Raw genomic sequence first — 18453 nt, forward strand, 5'->3', positions numbered from 1 at the left:
GTCACAGATTGGAGGAGACTAAATAAACATGACAAGTAAATGCAATATGGGATCCTGGATTGGATACTGGAGCAGAGAGAGGACATTAGGGGAAAAATTGGTGAAACTCAAATAAGGTCTCTAGTTTATTTAATGGTATTGTAGTAAAGATAATTTCCTGGTTTTGATAACTGTGCTATGTATGGTATGTAAGTTATTGACATTACAGGAATCTGAGTTAAGGGTCTCCAGGGGCGTTCTGTACTATTTTTGTAATTTCTCTGTAAGTCTAAAATTATTTCAATGTTAAATGCTTTAAAAAGAACTTTCTTAGTCTTGCACATGCATCTCCTGTCTTTTGATGCTCAGAAATACAGTGGAGTATTATTGTTTCTTTTTAAAAATCTTTTAAATTTATTAATTTATTAATTTATTTATTTAATTTTTGGCTGCATTGGGTCTTTGTTGCTGTGCGCGGACTTTCCCTAGTTGCGGCGAGCGGGGGCTACTCTTGGTTGCGGTGCGCGGGCTTCTCATTGCCGTGGCTTCTCTTGTTGCGGAGCATGGGCTTCAGTAGTTGTGGCTTGCGGGCTCTAGAGCGCAAGGTAAGTAGTTGTGGCGCATGGGCTTATTTGCTTCACAGCATATGGGATCTTCCCAGACCAGGGCTTGAACCTGTGTCCCCTGCATTGGTAGGCGGATTCTTAACCACTGTGCCACCAGGGAAGTCCTAAGGTTTCTTTTAATTTTTCTTTCTTCTCTCTTTTAAACTTTGGGTGTGGTAATGAGAAAACTCTGAAATCCATGGAGTGGCTGGTCTTGGGACTAACCTCAACTAACTAGATGGGTTGGTTGATTTAAATAGTTAAGAAAGCACTCATACCCATAACAGCGCTTCACAAACCTAGCAAATAAAATATTTTGAATGCAGAACATTCATTTCAGATTGTCACCATTTACAGATAGGAAACTGGAGATCCAGTGAGGGAGAGTCCCTTGTCCAACGTCACATAAGCAGTTATGAAAAGATCCTGAGAACTCCAGTGTTCTTCCAATCATTTCAGTCTTTTTTCCTGTGGTGAAGAAGGAGATGGAGAAAACATCATTTCGGTTTATTGTGTTTTGTTTTTGATCTTTGCAGGATTCGTTTAATTCTAAGAGAAGAAACATACTGCTCAAAAATATGGAATGCGTCATGAATTTTCGTGTCATCCGTGTGCGGAAGCCATGCTAGTCTTCTCTGTATCTTTCCAATTTTAGAATATGTGCTGTCGAAGCAAGCACTGGGCTATTGTTTTACTAAACCAAAAGCATCCAGTGCTTATCACGTCAGACTGTCCCACGTGACATTGGGATGCCCTGTTTTCAACCTTTTGTGTTTCTCCTTCACTTTCTGTTACTTCAAAAGGGGGGAAAAGTCAACTTTCCCTTTCCTAATCTCTCCCTCATTTATTGTTTCATGACATTGTGTTTAGATGAAGACTTTAATTAAGGTTTCATATTTAGTTATCTGATAGTCATTTGGGCTATTAATTTTGAAAAGGAGGAAGAGAGGCAGGGTGTTTTTATTTTTAGACCACATTATCTAACTTAGTGATACTAAGCTTTGTTTAATCACCAAGAGTCAGAACACTGAGCTGTCTCTACTCCCTCATCCATCCTTTTCTCCAAACCCTGCATTGCTGAGTTAGCTAGCCAGAGTCGGGGATTGTAACGGGCTGTGGATCATGTATATCTTCACTGCATGAAACTCTTTGATGTCTGATGCTGATATAGATATACTCATTAGTACAAAGTCCTGGCCAGCTAGGGAGGTACCTGTCACAGATTAACTGAAAATATTGCAGTAGCAGCTCAGCCTTGTTATGGGTCAAATACAGTTTTGTAAAAGACTTTGGAATCTAATCCAATGAATTTAAAATGTTGTTTTATGGAAGCATAGCTCAAGATCATTTCTCTCTCCCCCTTGCAGCCAAGGCTGCAATTGACTACCTGGTAAGAAAGGACTTGTGATATGGCCAGGGATGTATTCTTCAACCACAGTTTGGTACCATTAAGATGGACCCTTTGTCACAGGAACCCCATTTAGTACGAGAGGTCTAAATATCTGAAGTTTGAGAACTGTCTACTATATGTCAACTCTTTTGTGTGGAAGAAGCTCTTTACATGTTAGGGAAATAGATGTCTGATCTTACTTGATCATATAATAATTATCTCATGTCACATAGCTGTATGAAGTCATTATAAATATTGTTTTTTTCTTCACGTTTTTGTGAAATGTGGATACAAGGTACTTCTGTGCATCTGGAAATAGCAATTAGTTCTTCTAGGAACATGACTTTATTCATAGAACATCATTTACTCACTGCTGTTTTTGCCCTTACAGATTAGGTTTCTGATTGTAAAGTCCCCAAGTTTGCCTTGTTTTCCTCTATCTCAGCCAGCCACTTGATTGTTGACCTACAGGGGTATATATTCCAGAGGAATTTTAGCCATCTGTTGTTTCCTTATTATCTCTAAACAATCTTCTTTTTTTTCCTGTATCTCCTCCACTGTGTAATCAGTCTTTGGTTTCTTAAATTTATGGGGGTTTTTTTTTGTGGTACGCGGGCCTCTCACTGTTGTGGCCTCTCGCATTGTGGAGCACAGGCTCCGGACGCGCAGGCTCAGCGGCCATGGCTCACGGGCCCAGCCGCTCTGCGGCATGTGGGATCTTCCCAGACTGGGGCACGAACCCGTGTCCCCTGCATTGGCAGGCGGACTCTGAACCACTGCGCCACCAGGGAAGTCCCAAATTTATGGGTTTTGTTGCTGTTGCTGTCTAATCCAGATTTGCAACCCTGCTTAGGTTTTCAGTGTTTTTTTTTTTTTTCTGTGCCTTCAGTTCTCACCACAGGGTCAAGTTTTACTGCTAGATGTAATGAGAAGTTTAACTCATGCTTTTTCCTGTCTTTCTTGATACTGTTTTCTTAAAGTCAGTAAACGATTCCATTTGGTCTACGACCTTTTGTTTTGTAAATCATCTCCACTATTTGGACTTAACCATGTTGTCTAGAGTTGGAGTAAATTATTTTTCCAGTATTATTCCTGATGAGCTTGTATAATATGGCTTAGTGTCATGTCAAACTCTGTTACTTACTGAAGTAGATGTGACAATACGATCCATCGGTTTTTGCGGCTGTTGCTTGGTCATAGGCATGTCAATGTATGCTTTCAATTGGACTTTTTTTCTATTGTAAATGGACATATTTTTTGTTGCTTTTGAAACTCAGATTTTTATTTACCCACTGGGAATTTGTAGAAAAGAGATTAGCCTTTTGTTCCTACACATGTTCTTGTGGGTAGACAGTGAAGGAAGTTTCCACACTGAAAACCATCCAACAGCTTGAAAACATAGTCACAGTGATATAACTGTGTTAAATATGGCAAATTTCCTGAACTAAGTAAGAGATGTCCTATGTGTCAGCCATGATTTGCCAGCTAACTAGGTAGTACTAAGGTTCTAATTTCTGTCTCTAGGATGCAGAAATGCAAACAGAAAACCTTTTTCTCTGTGACTTTAAACTCTTAACCCATCTTTTATATGTGTCTAGGTACATTGAGTAGGCAGCATGATAGTATCAATCGTCTCTTATTCCATTCCAAATACATTTTGGAGACTATATTTTTAAGATGACATTGTTTTAAGATCACCTTGTCATATTGCCTAAAAATTGTTCATCCTATTTATGAAAAAATAGTAACCCTGAAGTATCCGTTTGAGAATGTTGAATATGTTTAAGAATTCTGTGTGGTTTTAAAACATTTGCTAAATACCTATCCCAGAAGTTGTTTTTTTGTTGTTAATGTTTATATTTATCACACACTTTATTCAATGAACTTAAATCTTTTCCAACTTTTATAAAACATAATCTCTAGAGGTGTTTTTTTTTGCCATTTCCTGGTTATTTTGCTTTTTCTATTAGCTGGGAAAGCATTCTATATAGAAACAAATTCAATCTTAACTTACTTCCAAGTAACTGAAAAAAAAATTTTAATTGTCCATTTTTATTCTGCTAGTACCCCACTAGAGGAAGGATTTTTTCCAGCTTTAGTGAGATTTAATTGACATATAACATTGTGTACGTTTAAGGTGTACAACGTGATGATTTGATACAAGTATATATTGGGAAATGATGACCACAGTAAGGTTAGTTAACACCTCTATCACCTCACATAATTACTCTTTTTGTGGTAAGAACAATTTAAGACTTACTGTCTTAAGCAACTGTCAAGTATATAATACAGTTTTGTTCACTATAGTCACGATGCTGTATCTTAGATTACCATAACATATTCACCTTATAACTGGAAGTTTGTACCCTTTGACCACATCTCCCCATTTTCCCCACCCCCAGTCCCTGGTAACCTCCATTCTACTGTGTTTCTATGAGTTTAGCTTTTTTAGATTCCTCATATCAGTGAAATTGTACAGTATTTGTCTTTCTGTGTCTGGCCTTCAAGGTACATGCATATTGCCAGAAAAGGCAGGATTTCCTTCTTTCTCATGGCTGAATAATATTCCATTGTATATATTTTGGAATATTGTCTTATTTTTCATAGAGGCCTTAGAGGTAGTCTTGATAAATGCCTCTTTTTTGGGTGAACAACAGATGTAACCATGGAAATGCTTGATGTGAAGCATGGTATCAGCAAGTGGCATAAACGTAGAAAATGCTGACTTGTAATAACAGCTCTAACCAAGGCTCCTTGTGTGACCTTGAGGAAGTCATGAGAATCCTACCTACCTCTGTTTCTCTTCATACAAGAGCAAGCAGCAGTACTCAATTTGCAGGACTATTGCTTGTGGTTTACTACAAGGACTTTATAAATGTCAGGGGTCATACAATGCTGAAAGTCCTGTTAAATCCATTAAGAGTTCTGTCTATATACATTCAATTCCCCAAAGAAATGATTCATTCAACAAACATTTATTGAAAACTATTACTCGTTAGGCACAGGGCTGAGTACTGCACAGAATACAAAGTTATGGAAGATAGGGTCCCTGCCTGACCTTTTACTATGAAGCTGCTTGTGTTATGTGCCATAAGCCAGGTACAAACGAACCACTAAAAGAGTCCAAGGGGGGAGGGAGGGCTGGGATTACATCCAGCTGTGGTGGTTAAAGAAGTAGTCATGGGAGAAGTACCGTGTGAGATATTCTTGGAAGGAGAGACAGGAAGACATTCCAGGCAGAAAGGATAACCTAAGCAAAGACAGAGGGGAAAAAACTGTAGTGTGGATTTGGGGAGTTGAGTGTTAAGTCAGCCTGGCTGAAGCATAGAGCTTATGTTGGTAGAGGAGTAGCCTTAAAAGGAAGTGAGGAGCTTGAACTTGATTTTGTAGCTCTGAGGAATCTGACAATTTTGAGTAGAGAAATGGCATCATCAGCCTATGCAAGATGAATGGATAGAGCAAAAGAGACTGGCCACAGAGGGACCTCTTAGAAAGCTGCTGTTGAAGCTTAGAAAGCTTCATATTGAAGGTATGAAATGATAAGAATTTGAATTAGGGGTGGCAGTGGGAAGGAGAAGCCAGTGATGGAGTTGAGATGCTGCTCAAGTCAACATGGTTAAGTAAGAGGGGGTTGGTTGAAATACTACTTCCACCTACTGCTATTGTGTTCACCTTAATACCCAATTTCATTGAATTTGAAATGAAGATTTGTCATACTTTTTTTTGGTTTCACATTAGATGGTGTCTTGTTCACCACCACAGCTTCTGTGCCTAGCACACATAGTACATATTGGGAGCTTGAAAAGTGTTCACTGAATGAAACATGAGCTTGTTGAATCGCTTTGACAGAGGGAGAACCAATATGGGCTCCCCTGCAAGGTGCCTAGTCATCTCTCCACCTGCATCTGTACTTCTACTCCCAGTTCAGTTTTTACCTAAATATGAATGAAAATTGTATACACCCATGTGCCAACTTTCCTCACTCAACCACATTTTAACCTAGATTTCATGGCCTACAGATTGCTGATTTTTGTGAATTTAATTCTGTCCCTTAGCATTATAGAAATGTTCATTGGCCAAACGCGTTGGATACTCTCCAAATTTAGCATTTGACTCGTTTTTACCCTCTGTGGATTTTTTAAAAATTTACTGAATGGCCACTGTTACATATTATTTTAAAGTAATTAGTGTGATAATCTAGTAATATTCAAGCATCATTTTCTGCCTTAAAATGTTTGAAATAGAATTTTACAGCAAGTGGCTAGCTTGCAAATAAAGGTATTCTTGGAAGTATGATTAGCACTAATAAGGTCATCCTGAGTCAAGTACCAGGTCATAATCTGCAGAAAAGGGTTTTGTGTAAAAGGTGACTGCCTAATCCAATAAAAATATATATTTAAAGTTTAATCAATAATGATTGCTTCGAATGTACAGTGATATTTAAAAAGTCTGAAGAGTTTGAGCATAGAAAGGCAAAAATTCTTAGAGAGAGAGCCTGTGCACTGACCTTTTAAAATAAACTTACCTAGCAATCTGCTTTTTAAAAGAAATGGGAAAGTGATAAGAAATGGGAAACTAATTTCAAGATGGAATTTTAAAGAAGGATTTCTAGGCTTATGAGCTGTACCTTGGTATTTGTGCAGTCAGCTCAATCTCTTATACCTTCTCCATCTTCATCTGCATTTGACATAGTGATTTCTGTTTTTCAGGACAGACATCCTGAGGCCTTGGGTGCAATCCTTAGTAATCGAGATGTGATTCAGGTTTGGGCAACTGACTGTACTTCAAAAATAAGAAAAGTACCTGGACCATTTTAGAAAAATGTTTCAACAGAGAAGGAAACTTAAAATGGTTTTAAGTATTTAGCAGCATTCAGCTGATGTCATTAATAGTTTACAATAATATCCATAATTGTGACTTGCATATTTTAATATGCAACTGACAGCTAAGACCAAAACCAAGACCCTCTTTCACTCTTCCCAAATTCTCAAGGCCTCACTCCGGTGGCACATGACATTTATTCCATCTACGAAATATTACTGATAAAATGTATTTAATCATATTTCACTATTCCTCCCCCAAATCTCCTATTCTCCCACTAGAGAAACACTTAAGGAAAAAAATGACATTACTTCCATGCCGGAGATTGTAGAGAAAAGAGAAGAAATTCGGAGACACCTATTTGAGAAAAGCTTTTCATTCTGAAATACTTCATCTCCAATAATAATGTATTTGAAGCAAAACCAGAATGAAAGTGTAATGAATAGAATAACATACTAATGAAGGGGGGGTGGTGATAGAGAAAGTGAGACTGCCAGAGAGAGAATTATTTGTGCCATTTTTATCACACATTATAAACTCCTTGGCTGTCCTTGAAGCAAAAATGAAGAGCTGTGACTAATTATGGCTCAGAGACGTCTCATTCTCCCCATCAAATTTCTCCTCCTCCTCAGTAGCACCTCTAGACCCCTAGTTTAGTCACCTTTGATTTCTACCCCACTGTTTTCCTTTGATTTCTATCCCATAATGTCAAGTGCTAGAGCCCCTCTCAGCAACAGTCCTCAGGCCTCTGCAGTTGCAGAAGAAATAAGATAGGCAAACTCCTTGTGGGCAGGTTCCCTGCCCTATTCATTGTCTTCCATTAGTATCCAGCAGTCTTTTTTACAGAGAGGTGCTTATTAACCAGTGTACTTTCTTTTATCAAGTAATAAGAACAGTGTAGTTCAATGCATTTTCCTCTTTACAGTGGTTGCCAGAAAGCTCAGAGCTACATTTAGGGCCCAGCTGAAGTGATTAACCTTATCTAGATTTTTGAAGTTTTTGATGTAATTATCACCACCTTCCCCATTATATCACTCTTACTCTTTAGGCCCATGATAATGGTGTTTTTGGAAGTGTGTCTTTCTTGTAAGTTGTTTCCAAGCCCTTGTGGAAGAATGTAGTTGTATACCTAGTGAGAGGGCAAGGGAAGGGGCTAATTCTATTTCTGAATTTCTTATTTACAGCTTATTAAGCTATTTGAGTGTTTTTCATTTAGACGTGTCAATGTATTGCAAGCATTATGGTATTGCAAACTGGGGGCTTCAGATTTAAATAGGCTGCCAGTGATACTCAGAAGTAAACCGAGTACTGCTGAGACTATTCTTAATCAGAAAGGAAATGATGACAAATACTTGGAACTCCTTAGCCAGGTATTTATTTTCTTCACAATGAAAAGGACAAAGTGTTGTATGGGATGTCCTGTTTCCTTACTGCATCACTGCAGGGTACAACGGATGAACTTTGTATTTGGTTCTTGCTTTGAGGTTTGGGAGTCTATCAATACTTCACCTTTTAGTTATCCATGTTGAAATGCTGTGGTCAACATTGGGTTGTTTGCTTATTTGATGTGAAAAGTATTTCCCTCCTTTGAGCTTGTCTTTTTTCCAGACATCTTTTTTGGGGGTGAGGAGAAGAGGTAGTACTTTCAAATGAGTGTGGTTTCTGCAGTGAGTAAAGGTATTAATTTATTAGAGAGCGGAGGAGAGTTTACTAGAAAATCCTTTATCTGCTTAAATTTGGGTATGTAGCAAACATTTTGAAAAACACTCTGGGGAGATTTGTAGAGCAAATGTAGGCAACATGTAATACAGAGCTCTTATATACTTACCTTTATAACTAATAGCACTACTTTGTAAACAGAAAATGAATGTGTTTTCTAGGAGTAGTAGAATAGAATCTTGAGAGGTCCAATCTTTTTTTTGTGTGTGACCTGGACTGGCCTTCTTTTATACGACTGCTAACATCATTACTGAGGTCAGAGATGTGGAATTAAGATATCAAAACCCCGTGTATATGACCTTTTAGAAACTGATTATCAGCGACATAAGAAAATGCTTAGTAAATAGCTAAATCTATTGTTTGATAAGACAGCCATTCCCACAGTGTTGGGAAAGTGTTGTTGGCTAACTAGCAGCACCAGCTTCACCTGGGAACTTGTTAGAAATGTAAATTCTTGGGCCCTACCCAGAACTGCTGAATCAGAAACTTTGAAGGTGGATCTGACAGTCTGTGTGTTAAAAAGCCCTCCTGGTGATTCTGATGAACACTCAAGTTTGAGGACCACTGGTTTAGAGAAATCCCTAACAGTCCAAGAGAGTATCAACTAAAGATAATGTTTCTCAGTTTCAGAACTCTCAGCACTCTGTATTACTCCCTCAGTGCTTTTTCCTTTTTTCCACTTTTGTTCAAATGGTGTCATTCTTGGCTTATTGTTTATACTCAGACCTGGTGAAAAGAAAATGACATCTGCTCAGGAAGACTTATATATCTTTGGGAAACTTATTTTATTTCTCTACCTAGGGAGCACCACAGTGCTTATTAGCTAAGGCTCTGAGACGTACTGCACAAAAGAGCAGTACGTTACACTTACAGTTCTGTTACACTCAACATTTCTCAAAATTCTTTTACCACAGAGCCCTATTTTTGTGGAGCACATAGAAACTTCCCATGGAACATCTCATCACAGGTAGCTGGACAAGAATAACATTGGTGTGTAAATGTGTGGAACCAAGAAGAAAAAGATTATTTTAATCATTTGTCTCTTGTAACCCTTTGGAAGGATTAGTGACTTTTTTATACCCCAAAAGGTCTATTGTAGGTGTTACTAGCTGCCACAAGTGGACTTTCAAAGTTTTATATGCAGCAAGTGTGGGGACAGAAAGGGCTTATATATGTATATAACATATATAATATATATTTGTATATAATATATATTTATTATTAGTTCTTTACAATAGAAATATATTCAATATAATATTCAGTACAATAAGAATATTCAATATATAAGTATATATGTTCCAATGTGTTTCACATTTATATGAGTCAATCTTGGCTTCTAAGCAGTTGGGCCTGTTGATGAAAAATAAGAAAAATGAAAAACTGTTCAAATAGTTAGAAAAAGTTTTATAATGAGATTCATTATTATTTTACCAACTTATATAAATAATATTCAAAATCCCTTTGCTATAATTAATTACTTGTTAGTATTTTAAGCACCATTAACATCTTCTCTTATAGCCTAAAGCTTGTTTTGCTTTATCCTCCTAACTTACCAGGAAAAAAATGACTTGCTTGATTTCTTTATATCCTTTTAATATGTGTTGTAAATAAAATATAACAGCAGTTTTGGCAAAGTTAAAATATAAAAAGTACCAACCAAAAAATGTGACGCTCCCAACTTTTTCATATGATAGAGATTACTTTGAATGTTTTATTCATTATGACTCTAAAGTGAATTTTCATTATGTGAGATCTTAAAGAAGCTTGTGATGGTAGAGAAGTGCCTCTTGACTAGGTAAACTGGTCTTCTAAGTAGGCACTGGCTTATTGCCAATTGTAAAGGGAGCAATAATTCCTTTCTCTTTTCAGTTATTTGCAAGGATAAGATTAAAGCTTGGATCTGCTTCTTTATCCTCTGCTCTTTCACCTACCATTCCCACTGAGCTGTGGGAGCAGTGGCCTTGGTTTTCTAACATTGTATATAAATTCCCTCTCTAGGCACATGATAATTTATATTACTCACAAAATCAAGGATTCCTCATATAATAATGCATTATCTTCTGTGGGGAGGTAAAATGGTAAAACATAGTTTGTAATCTATTGAATTTTTTATACTTAATCCACAGCAACAATTTTAGTTCTAACTAACTAATAAAGAAAATAAATATGTTTTTTTTAACTGATTTTACTTCCAAAGCATACTAAATTTCACTTTTTCCCTTTATTCTTTCAAAGTACTTATGAAGTATCTAGGGGCAGGAATTATTCCTAGAAAAACTGATTAACAGAATTGGAAAATAATTTAGCCATGATCTAAAGGTAATTAGAATCCAGGACACTTAAATCCCAGTTTAGCCCTCTTCCTAATAAAATACTGCATTCATATTTAGTAAAATACTGCATTCATATTAAAAATTTAGATTTATTCCTGCTTTGTCTTGGAATAAATGTGTTAGAAGTCAGAGTATGAACTGCCTGCAACCTGATTCCAAAGAGCTGATTCATTTCAACATTGGATTTATTTATCATTATTATTTTCCCCATCAAATTGTCTTCAGAAGTATAAGTACCTTTTGGATTCTACACGTTCAATTGTCCAGTCACTTATATAAGATTTAGGTTCCCTACTACATCATCAGCAAATACCTAGAATATTTTGTCTTTTAAAGGCTGTGGAAAAACCTAAATGCTAAGTTAGAGTGAATAGAATTGATATGTTTACATCATGTTTATATGTTTACCTGATGCATTTACATGTTGATTTGCATTTGAAGTCTTTAGTCTTATTTTGTGAATAATGTTTACTTAACCAAAAATAAATTGACAGTATAGAAAAGAAAATAAGTAAACATAACTTGCTCACAGGCAGAGTTGAAGCATTGAAAAAGTCAAATCCTAGTTCCCAGGCCCACAAATCATCACCCCATGTTGCACCATCTCAAAGTTTATACATTCTCTGGTCATTTAAGTCAAATCCCCACTAAAACTGAGCTTTTGGTGGCATAGTCTTTTGAGAGGTGGTATGTGTGGTGTGTGTGAATCCTTATTTGTCTGTGTTCTTTGTGGAATGAAATGCTTCAGAAGAACACTTTGTACTTCTTTGTGATAAGGTTGACCTTTTGTCATTGTTTGGGATTTTCTCTGCTTTGTCATAGTGTTGAACCTACAGCACCTAGACATTTATGGTCTGAGTAAACCTGCTTCTAAATGGCACTGCCGTGGTGGTTTTTTTTTTTTTTTTAAGATTCTTCGTTTAGAGTGGTAATAATAATAGTCACAAAAGGCACACAACCGACCCTTTCATTGGGCCCCACTTCCATCTGTTCTCTATGTCCATGGGGTCTTGCAGGACTGTTACTTTTGTCAGGCCATGGTCATTTGTGCTTAAGCTCTCATAACCCGACTCCCAATTCCAGGACACTGCTTCCCCCAGACCAACTGGCAAAATTCTATCATGCAGACATTTGATAAAAAGCTGTGCTAAGAGATGAGATATATGTACTAATTGTTCTGCTTTGGTTAGGATGAAAGACTTCATAATCCGTTTAAAGCACTTTGAACAGTGCCCAGCACATAGTAAATACACAGTAAAGTTATTCAGGTGGATGTGGTGTAAAAAACACTGGACACTCAGTTATCTTGTCTTATTCGTTTTCAAGTCACCTAAGATCCCCAGGTACTTAACAAAACAGCCCACTTGGCACACATTTATCTATTAAATAGTTTCTGGACATACCTAACGGCCAGTTGGTATGCAATCTTTATTATAATCTTAGAAGGAAAATAGTGACCCAACCATTAGAAATATTTGAACGAGCTCATTCCTCAGTTTAGCACACCATGGTGTTGTGAGGCATTAGTGTACTGGTTAGGAATGTGAGCTGCAGACTCAGACCACCTGGGTTCAAATCACAGCTCTGCGACATTTGTTCTGTTACCTTGAGCGTGTCTCTTCACCTCTCTGTGCCTCAGTTCTTCAGTAAAACACTGACTTCCTAGGGTTATATTGTGAAGACTGTATGAGGTAATGCACGTAAAGCACTTTGAACAGTGTCTGGCACATGGTAGATATACTTACTATAAAGTCAGTTGTTATTATTATCCAGGTGGTCATGATGTGAAAAATAAATGCAAACCTGACCACAGCGTTCAATAAATCCCTCAAATGAGTTGTGTCATTATGACTACTTTCATGATATTAATGGAAAATATAATTTTACAAGGGCCTCATCGTGGTCTCTAAATGTGTGTCAATAATCATCACATGCCAAGTTACATGAGCTGATAAACCTGTAGATACAATTATTCTGTAGCCCGCTCATAAATGGTCAGAATTAGTTCACATCTGAAGGGTCATTTGACCTTATACACTAGAGTCTGTAAAACATGAAACAAAACAAAAACAGTTAAATGCTCGTTATCTTTAGTAGAAAAATAACTGTGAAATATTGGCACACTGATGTTTTACATGGCCTAGTTTATTTCGCTGTATCACTTGATCAAATATTTTTCCAGAATGGAATTTGATTTACCTTGTATAAGAGACACATAAACTGGGCTCTTTTTTTTTTCAGAAAGGCATGTTTTCTGAAGTTTTCTAATTTTATTCTGATATTCAGGGAAGGCACAATGAAGCTAGGGATTTGTTTTATTTTTCCTATTTTTCCCCTCACCAGAATAAGGATTCCACTAATTAAAAGGCAGTGACTAGACCTTAGAAACCTTGTTGTGCTTAATATAGAGGGTTTAAAAGAAACACTGAATCCTTACAAGTGCACTGTTCGCCCACTAACTCTTCTAGCTGCTTAAACTGACTTGCGGAGAACAATTAATAGATTTTTTAAACTAATTAACTTTCGCTGTCCTTTGCTTTACTTTGTTTTAGATATGGAGATAGGCATTCTTTGGCAGGGGTCATATTTCAACTTCTTCTCTGTAAAGATATGAGACATTTATGGTTGAGGGATTGATTTATTTTAAAACATAAAACTTCCATTTATCATTTTATCTTCTTTAAACAACCCCATTTCTAGTTACATTGTTTGTGGATGGCCTTGTTTAGTTCTTTAAATACCAGGAACAGTTTCATCATCATCAAATATTAACTGCTCACTGAAAGCAGAAGGTGAGTTTAACAAGGTTGCTATATTTACTTAGTAAGACTGAGAGAGGATCATTTTTAAACATATTTTTTTAAAAAGTAGTCTGGGTAGTTTCATCTAGAACATTGTCAGTTTTGTTCACATCTCTGAAATACATTTTGGATGAAACTTAATATATTTGGTAAATAATCAGGCCAGGCAGAATAGATCTTTATTTTTAAAAGAGAAAGAATTTATATCAATAAATTGCTTGCTTTTATGTCAGAACAAAAACAAACAGCAACTTGGCTAAAAAAAACCCACTTTATTTAAATACACAGTGCATTTGGAGTTTGGAGTTTTCTTTGGAGATTTGTCTGATACTCTAAAATGCCTACAGTTTTAATAACAAGTTAGCATAAAGGTTTCAGTAAGGCTTTTGGTGATAAAAATATATTTATCATTAACAAAATGTAGAGCTAGTCCATGCCTCAAAGCATTTTAATGCAGTCCATGTCACCAAGTAAACCTTTCTGCTTGGAAATCGCATATTTGGTATTAGTTTGCTAGTTGGGTAGGGTTGTGAGAAAAATGCTTATTTTAAAGTGGATACATTTGGCTCTGGCGTTTGAAACACGATTTCTACTTATGAATGTAGCAAGACCCTGTAAACAACCATTTGGTATCATGCTTTTAAATTTCTTTATCTGAAAGAAAACTTATGTCTTAGCAAAAAAAAAAAAAAGAAAAGGACTGATTTTTATCTCTGTGCCTCTAATTTCAAAAATGCAGAGGTAAATCAATAACTGTATCTGCCCTTTATATAACCTCTGGGTGGAGGTGTTCATGGCTGGTTCTAGAGATGTAATTATTTAATTTATTTTAGCAGCATACTGAGCGTTGCAAAGATAAATTGTTACATCTGAACAATAATCAGTGCCTTTCTCACCTTTTACTCCCCTTAAGTTTGCAAGATATTTGTCTACATTTAATTCTTCTTTGAAATTTTCTTTTTTACTTGGAGACAGGAAATTAATTTAGTTTGCATTCCAGGTGGAAACCTGCAAGGTTTAATTTAAGTTTAGTGCGCAGCTAAGACCTTTAGGAATTGGAGGGATTGCCAAATACATTCCTACTTCCCAAGTTTTAGTGCTGTTAAAACTCACTTGAGACCCTTAAGTCATGGAAAACCTAAGGTAACTGGCATGGTTTCAAGGGATAGAAGTCACAGTGTAGGAAAGCCAGTTAGACAGAGAAGGCTTGAAGTTGTGATTTCAGAAGTTACCTGACTGAAGCATTCAAACAAAAGAAAGCCCCAGCAGCCATTTGGAAAGCTCTGGCAGAACTTACAACTTTGGCAAGGAGTGCTGGGAAGCTGACTGTGGGATCTTTCTTTGTAGCCATCATAGGAAAAATCTACATCTTGTTAGCTGTGCGGAGATCGAGTATGGGCAGGAATGTTCAGTGTCATTTCAACGGACGATCCGGTTTCTTGGAGTTCACTGTATGCCATGGGGCTTGCTTTGAGCTTTAGTAGGAGGGAGTTGAATTAATCAGTATTTTCATAACGATTCTCTAACGAGGTATGTTGAAAGGTATTTTTATGGAAAAAAAAGAGGCATGGTTTCTGCGATTGAACTGTGTTTCAGTTAACAAAAGTCAGCAGGTTTCTTTACTCTAGGACATGTGAGAGGGAACCTTTACTATGCTCCGGTGGACTGTTAATCTCCAAGAGGGGAATAGAGGGTACCATTCCTTACAAGTATTTCACCAGGAAGCTCAGTTTCTGAGGCTCCTCTCTTGGGAATAGTGGTCTGTGGTACACAGAGTGAAGGATCTCTAAGAGCCTTTCCAGCCTTAGTATTTAATGTTTCTATGACACGTTGTCTATAACATATAAGCTTCCCCAGTGAAGTACAATTTCATTCTCTCTGACCTTACTAATTCTGACTCTTTGATAATTCCAACAAAGGAGACTGCAACCTTAATAAAAAAATTAATTCAGGATTGTGTCTAGTAACTGATTCCTAAATGTTCACCATTGCCACTTTTGTGATATACCTGTTCTGTCATGTGGGGCTGTCATGGATTGCCATTTTTGCTGAATATATTATTTTGTTCATTAGAATTAACCATGCCCCTCTACATCTCCCTCTCTTTTAATATGAGTAATCAAGGGTTGACTTAAAAAGACATCTATGCAAATAATGGCTATTCATGCCATTTTTTTGCAGGTTTTGAATATGTATCTGCATCGATCTTATGTGTGCATGTAGAAACAATACTTAAGCAGATGTTTTCCTGGGCTTTAATGGATGACTTTTGCTTGAATTTAAGTATACCACCGACAGGACTGAAGAAATTAAGGTTAACCTGCCCTCCTCTCCCTCCCCCCACTAACAAAAACCTTAAAAACATAAAAGCCTCATCTTCCTGTAATAATTCTTATGTTCAAATAATGTATACGAATTTAGAGTCAGGAGTTCCGGCAATGGTGGTCACTCACCACGCCCTCCCCCATCTCAGTTTAAAGGAGGAGCTCCGGCAGGCAGGCATCAAAGTCATTTGAATATACAGTTGCGCCACGGTGATTGGGAAAGTGGACTGGCTGACTGCGTAGGGAGCCGTGCGGAGCTTTTGGTGGGAGGGGCCAGGGAATAAAAAATTGCTTTCTCCAACAGTCAACTTCCTTAAATTCCTTGCAGCTGGTCAGGTAAGCTGGGGCTGTGCCTTCTGCTTTGCTCCGGGCAACTGAAGGCCTAGTAGAGCCTGGGCTGATTCCATAGAGGGGGCTGCTTATGACCTTAAGGTAACGGGAAGAAAATGGGTTTTTGAGGATTTGACTTTATTTAGCTCAACTCACAAGGGTGGAGAATAGATAGGGAGAGGGTTGCCGGATAATATTTTGTATGGGGCATACTTTTCCTAAAAAATTAGTCCTTGTTCATTTGAAATTCAAATTTGATTGGGAGTCCTGTGTTTTCATTTGATAAATCTGGCAACCCTAGATAGGAGCCCAGGCAGAAACCCTAGCTGGGAAGAAAGGGTGCAAGCAGCCGGCATCCTTTTTGTCCTGGTTCCAAATCGCTGTGGTTAGTGACTGGACGGGGTGTCCGGAGAAGGAAGCCGTGGGAACCCTGAGAGCCAGAGATTTGACTGCCTAAGGGCCAAGGGAGAGACCCCTTTATGTTGTTTTGTAACAAAGCCTATGTAGTAAGTAGCTTCTTGAAGTTGCATGATTTTGTGTATTTGATTTCTTGGAGTAACAAATTCAATGTCATTTTTTTCCCTTTTTTTCTGTATTTTATGACATTTTACGTTGGCAGCCCTCAGCTACTTTAAAGACAGCGTCCGTGAATACTTAGCATCGGAAATGCCTTCTGACTTTTGGTAACTCGGCACCAGTGTGCTTCAATTGTCTTTGGGTTTTAATTTGACTCTGGTTGGCTGTTTTGTAAACAGAGATCATACATTCCTGAGGAGCATATTACTGAACAGATATCCAGTTAATATTTTTCTCAAGCAGTTGAAGGTATTTGATTTGACTAGAGGGGAAAAATTGGGGGGTGGACAGGAAGCAGATCCGGGGTATTGGGGAGGCAGGCTTGGTTTCACTGACCAGCAACTATGATTTTTGGTGTTATTTGTTCTTCAAAAAAATTTCAAGCTAATGATTATTTGAAAATGTTTAATGTGAATGCAGCTGAACATGGGTCTTAAAGCACAGCGGGGACATTTTTCTTCTAAGAAGTCAGCATGTGCAATAGAGATGCACAAGAAGGCTCCACTCAATGTGATTATCCTGAAGCCTTGTATTCCACCTTTGTCTCAGTAGCTTCAGCGAATTTGACTTGCAGCTGGTTAGAGAAATGCAGGGTGGGGATGGAGCAGTTGGAGAAGGCAGTTTATTCTAAGCTGACCCTAGAAATGCAGTGCTCCCCTTGGGCAGGCCCAGGTGCTGATTAAATATGAATCTGCTGCAGGTTCCTTTATTCTGCTCTGTGGGCCCCTATATCCTGGGGGTTCTTGTGACCACAGACCCCTGGGAATTAGACCAGGGTTTGTGTCTGTGCCTCATGGGTTCCTAACATTTCTGATTCAGTTATACTGAATTACCAGGATTTTTCAGCCACGATGATCACACACACCCCAGCGTATATATTCATAGAAAAAAAATTGTTACGAATTAGCTATTTTCTGGACCTGAATAGAATAACGGTTCATTTGCAACAGAAAACCAGCAACAGCCTCAGTCATATGTTGCCTCTTGTTCTCTTCTTGGAGGAAGAAGAAGGAACTTAGGAAAGGAAATGGCAAGAGAAGCAATTAGGCCTCTAAGGCCGACTTAGTGTGATGCCCTATAAAATTATTCTCACAGTTTATTCATTCATTCAGCAAACTTATGGAGTGGTCACTATTCACCAGGCACAGAAACAGCCCTGGAGGTTCAAAGATGAGGAAGATATAGTCCTGCCTTTAGACAAACTCAAAGTGGAATGGGGAGATAGGCATGCAAACAATGTATCAATGTACACAGTGATAAGTGCTATGATAAAAGGGAGTACAGGATGCGCCTGGAGACACAAAAGAGGGAGAGGGAAGTGGGGGTGGGGTGGGGAGAGGGGTTCAGGAAGATCTTTACAGAGAGTCATTTGAACTGAAAATCCATATTGGGTAGTGAGAGTCTGCAAACTTGGCTTCTGTCCTTACTGAGCTGCTTGTTATTTAGGACAAGCCATCTCATCAATTTGGCCTTCACTTTCTCTGTAAGATAAAAGTGCACAGATGTTCCTTAAAATCCGGTTCAGCCCTAAATGTTCCGATTCTGGTAATCAGGTTATCTTAGCGGGCTGCTGCA

The 18453-nt window shown here is 37.8% G+C and overlaps 1 protein-coding gene and 1 non-coding gene across 4 annotated transcripts in view; one reads left to right on the plus strand and one right to left on the minus strand.

Moving 5' to 3' along the window:
• The window catches only part of MBNL3 (muscleblind like splicing regulator 3), a 71424-nt gene that overhangs the window by 13451 nt on the left and 39520 nt on the right, over positions 1–18453 (plus strand). The gene's annotated exons all lie outside the window — the stretch shown is intronic.
• LOC132482852 (U6 spliceosomal RNA) lies at positions 1157–1263 on the minus strand. Its single transcript, XR_009531011.1, has one exon. It is a non-coding gene; the product is annotated as a U6 spliceosomal RNA (small nuclear RNA).

This window comes from Mesoplodon densirostris, chromosome X (assembly GCF_025265405.1).
Source record: "Mesoplodon densirostris isolate mMesDen1 chromosome X, mMesDen1 primary haplotype, whole genome shotgun sequence".
NCBI classification, from domain to species: domain Eukaryota; kingdom Metazoa; phylum Chordata; class Mammalia; order Artiodactyla; family Ziphiidae; genus Mesoplodon; species Mesoplodon densirostris.